This window comes from Dendrobates tinctorius, unplaced genomic scaffold (assembly GCF_039654945.1).
Source record: "Dendrobates tinctorius isolate UK_male_01 unplaced genomic scaffold, ASM3965494v1 ptg000162l, whole genome shotgun sequence".
Classification (NCBI taxonomy): Eukaryota; Metazoa; Chordata; class Amphibia; order Anura; family Dendrobatidae; genus Dendrobates; species Dendrobates tinctorius.
In genome coordinates this window covers 15,136,433-15,141,916 of record NW_027361829.1, presented here as the reverse complement: position 1 = coordinate 15,141,916, position 5,484 = coordinate 15,136,433, and positions in this window count along the sequence as shown.

Here is a 5,484-nt window from a genome sequence, read left to right as displayed (position 1 = left end):
GGATCGGAATATTTCAATTACAAGAAATATTTTTCCATTGTCCTCGTGGCCATCGCTGACGCGGAATACAAATTTATTGCTGTTGATATTGGGGCCTATGGCTGCTCCAATGACTCTCAAGTTTTCAAACTGTCTGCCATGGGGCGTAAACTGTATGGAAACACCTTCCAGTTCCCATCCCCTAGACCGCTGCCGCAAACATCTGGTGCACCTATGCCTTTTGTCTGTGTAGGGGATGAAGCATTCCAGCTGTCAGAACACCTTTTATAACCGTACTGTAGCAGAGGATTGACAAGAACAAAACGCATTTTTAATTACCGCCTAACAAGAGCAAGAAGAATGGTGGAATTCTCCTTTGGTATTCTGACAGCCAAATGGCATGTCCTATTGACTGCGTTCAACCTCAACACAGAAACTGGTTATCAAAGCTTGCGTGGTACTCCACAATTTTGCTTTGTGCAAGGAACCTATTTCCATTGAGGACACCTCTGAAGAAACAACCTTGCAAGATTACCAGAACATTACCAATAGAAGTTCTGTGACGGTGTCACGAATGAGGGACAATTTTGCACAATACTTTATGTCACCTCAAGGCAGAATAGACTGGCAGGATGACTGAATTTGATAAATTTCTGCCCTTAACCAAAGTTGTGTACCTTCTGTACCAACAGTATATACCTTTTCCAAACAAAGTTGGCTATCTTGTCATCTATCTTGTCGTGGTTTAACTATTTTTACCTTTTGACCACAGTTGTGTACCTGGTTGTGTTTTAGGCAGAGTCTTTCACCTTTTAACAAAAGTTGTGAAATCCCCAATAAGATACACAACGTTTGGTAAAAGGTGAAATACTTTGTCTAAAACACAACCAGGAACACAACTGTGGCCAAAAGGTAAAATTTATTTACCTTTTACCCACAGTTATGTACCAGGTTTTGTATACCTTTTTACCTTTTGTCTACCCTGTACTTAACCTTTTTTTATACCACAGTTCGTCGCAGAAATAAAAGACAGACAACCAGTGTAAACCAATAATTTAACTTTTATTGAAAAATTTTTGTTTTTAATAAACTGTTAATTGCCCAAAAAATTTTTCATTTTTATTTGAATACACACATTTATAAATTAGTGTAGTGTGGGGTGGAAATACTGCTGGAGGGGCTGCGGGACACTTCAACACTGGGAGTGTGGAGAGAGGACTGGGATCGTGGTGGGGAAGGAACAGTTAGAGGTGAAGGGGTGGAAAAAGCAAGAGAATGGGTGGACATGTGGGTGGCAGTACAGGTGGTGGGTGGTGGAGAGGAGGGTTGGGCAGGGACTGGAGTAGCAGATGATGTGGTTGAGAAGTGGTACGGGGAAGGAGGTTGGTACGGGGCAGGTTGCTGGAAGTGGGGAGGTTGCTGGTACTGGGGAGGTTGCTGGTACTGGGTAGGTGGCTGGTATGGAATAGGAGGGGGAGGAGGGACAGTGGCTGGAGGGGGTGAAGGTGGAGGAACTACTGTGGTGGGAGGTGTAGGTTGGGAGGTAACCAGCTGTAGAGCACCGTGGCACGAATGCATTACATGCATCTGCTGGGTAGGAGATAGCGTTGCCATGTGCTCCACAACAGACCTGAAAAAGGTGTGGTTTGGAGAAGATCTTGCTTCTGACTGTATTGTTTGCAGAAGTGTCTTCAACTCCAGAATACTGGAGTTGATCAGCTGAAAGCCTGCGGAGATTTGCTCTGACAAGACTTTGAGACAGTTCTGGAAAGATGCATTCAGATGCAAGAACTCTGGGGCATAGCTCTTTTCCTGACCCCTCTGCCGCTGCCGCCCAGTACCCGCAGGTGTACTAGAGGTGGCAGGGGCAGAAGGGTGGGGTAAAGGGAAAGCGATCTCCTCACCAGCAGCTTCATGTAATGTAGGCGGCCACGATGCTCCTGCGCTGGTGGATGGGACAGATGGGTAGAATGTGTGGGAAGGTTGGGAAGGTGCAGATGTGCCGGGGTGCTCGAAGTGTCCCTCGGTGCCGGTCTCCTCAGGGATCGTCACAGGAGGGTCCAACCGTGCAGGCTCCCGAGTGCTGGTCACCGTGATGTGGAACAAAGAGAAAAAAATACAATTAATATACTGACATGCCATTGGCCCTGGCTGAAAAAAATTTAGACATGTAAACTATTTTTATACATGGGATGTTTCATATTTACCTTCTGGTGACCATTGTATCCCGGAGGAACGACAGGGCTCGGGCGTACTTGTACTTGCTCCTGCGTCCTCCAGATCCACTCAGGGCCTGCATCTCTTTATTGAACTCCTTCTTGAAATGATCCCTCACAGACCGCCACCGCTTCACAATTCTCTCCCCAGAAACGAGAAAGCACAAAGTGGTTAGTATACAACATCAGTGTTTCACAAACTCCAGTCCTCGTGGTTCCCAACGGGTCATGTTTTCAGGATTTCCATTGTGTTGCTCTAAAGGAAATCATGAAAACATGACCCGTGGGTACCATGAGGACTGGAGTTCGGGAAACACTGCTTGACATCCAGCAACGGGAACTGTATATACTTATGCTCTTTAATCTGGGCCCGAGCTTCAAGGTCCTCCCAGCGGTCCACAAGGAGCGAATAGATTTCCTCCCAGAGCCGTCAGGTCACAATTAGATCAGCATGCCGGCGGTCAGCCATATTCCAAAGGGACTCCCTTTCTCTAACAAGATCGATGAGGTGGTCCACATCAATCCCTCTATCCTCACCATCAGAGTCGGGAGCAAGCTGTGAAGGCTGTTAAAGAAAAAGAGAAAATTAACATAATTAGCCTCCACACTTAAAGAAATGAAATAAAAAGTGCAAAAAAATCAAATAAAAAATATTATACTTACACGCTGGTGACCGACGCGATGCTGTCGCCGACGAACCTGGGAGGCACTGCGAGGACCTCTTGGCCGAGCACCAGAATGGGAAGACTAGAAAAGAAAAGGAAAAAAATTATGTGGTTGGATATAGGCATATGTCTTTGCTGTGTGATAATTGCGCTACATTGTTTTCTATGTGTTGTGTGTAGTGTGATGTAGTGTTTCTGCGCTTGATGCAGGAAACTTTCCAATTGCGAGCCCACTCCAGGTATCTGTCCACCCCTTCCTTCTTCTTCTGGGAGCTCCTCTTCAGCTTGTGATTCCTGTTTTGAAATAAAAGCCAATGAATAGACATATATTCCAGAGATGATGGATTTTGGAAATAAAAACTTACCGTCAAAAGCTGACGATGTGAGGGAGGGCTTCCAGAAGAAGATGTGGTGTCCTCCTGCTGGCCTGTCTCCACTCCTGCTGTTGCTGCTGGTGCCGCTGTTGCTGCTGGTGCTGCCAGTGCTGCTGCATCTATAGGGCATCTTCTGCTGGTGAATAAAGAGAAACAAAGGGCCACTGAATATATTGATATTCCATGGCCCTAGTTTTGAGGAATGGGGGATTTGATAATTACCATCTGTCATCTGCTGTTGGACTCCCCTCCACATGGTCAACATGGTCCCTTCGCTCCATTTGGGGTGGTGGTGCTGGTGGTGCAATAGTCTCCTGCCTTCTCCTGCGGCTGGCTCCTCTCTTGTGTGGCATGTTGGCTGTGGCTGAGGGTCCCACTGTCATGGTTTTATATATGTTTGCTGTGGGCAGGGCTACTGAGCATGCTCAGACCAAAAAAAACGGATCCAGCACATTGCGGCGCTCATAGACTTTCATTGTGTGAAAAAGCCGGAAGCGCCGGATCCGGCGGGTCCGGCTTTTTCGCCGGAGACAAAAAACATTACAGTTGCCGTTTTTTCCAGATGCCGGATTGCGACACATTGCCAGATCCGGCCAAAACCGGACGAAACGCATGACCATCCGGCGCGATCCGGCACTAATGCAAGTCAATGGAGAAAAACCGGATCCGACGTTGCATTTCGCCGGATCCGGTTTTCATAAAAATAGCCGGATCGCGCCTGACGGCGAAAAACTGATGTGTGAAAGAGGCCTAATACATATATTAGCACTTTTACGGCTACATAAAACAATAAGCAAAACAACAAAATTTGCATGCAAGTCTGTGCAATACCAAAAATCCATCCTGCTAGGCCATTAAACCAATTTGCTGGATTTAATAAAGAGAATGTGTTATCCCGCCAGGAGTCTCCGTTTGCACTGTGTTGTTTTAGCCACTGGTCTCTAAGTTCACCTATTTTGTCTATAGTGGCCCTGATCTGGAGATTGCCAGCAGGGTCGATATAATTACAACAGGTGGGACCAATTATTTGACACATTCCTCCTTCTTTTGCTGTCAGGTAATCTAGTACTATAGTACTGTATGTTGGTTAGTAACTATGATTAATTGTCTCTGTATTATATTAGTTTCATTAAGAACTTCAAGAATCTGGAAAATCTGATCATCCAGGTAGTCGGTAGCTTCCACTAATTTATCCCACATTTGTGTATATTAGCATACTACTGAATATTTTGTTATCCCCATTTCTACAAGATAAAGCCTACCATTTGGACGGGGCTTATTGTCTGCAGCCCTTCTATACAAAGTATGAATTGGAACTGCTGCAATGTCTATTTTACTATGAGGAACTATGAAAGTGGCTGGTGTTAGTTTGGCAAGAGTGCAAACCCCTCTGATGTCTGGGCTGACCCACCTGTAGGCAAGATGTCCGCACACTAAGAATACTCCTTCTGGGAGAACACAAACGAGACCAGGGGTCTGTATACATTGGAACAAACTCAAAAGTCCTGACATAGGTTTATGGGCACACCATGTATTATTCATTTGTTTTCCGTTTATACCAAATGTACATTTACCCCTTTCTTTCCCTATTATTTAACCCGTAGATGCATTACAGCCTTCAACACCATCTTGGTATACCGTCTCATTAACCTGTGTTTGATCATGAGTGTATATATGGAAGCAATTATTGTCCTCACCACAGGTATTTGCTCCAGTGTGTTGAAGACTGAACCACAGTCCATCATTGGGAATGGGGTCTGAGTGAGGGATTTCAGTCCTCCTCCTGGTGGCCATATTTCCGATGTCTGAATCTTATTCCCACCACCACATTTGTACCCTAGGCCACGTTATATTAAACTGAAACCAGGGATTAGCGGCCCATCCGATTATAGCCAATGAGGCAGATATATCACGGGGCACATCTTTTCCCCAAAACCTAGCTTGAGTCCAAGTCTCACCGTGTATGCAGTGTGTGGTTAATACCTTCCATGGCTTCAGAGGTAAGGCTAAGAACGGCATAGCCCTTGCAGACACTGGGCTGTGTGTACAGATCCAAGTCTTTCGGTTTCTGTCCTTCCATGTCCTTTATAAGAAGAGCATGATGTCGAGTAAATTTGTTGTCCCAGTCAGCATTTAAGAGTTTATCCTGTGTCTCTGTAGAGTGCAGTAACCCTGTCACTGCCAGCAAGGTGATAAGGAGAATAGTCATTCTGCTGTTGAAAGGACCTTCTTGCAGTGACTGGCGTGGAT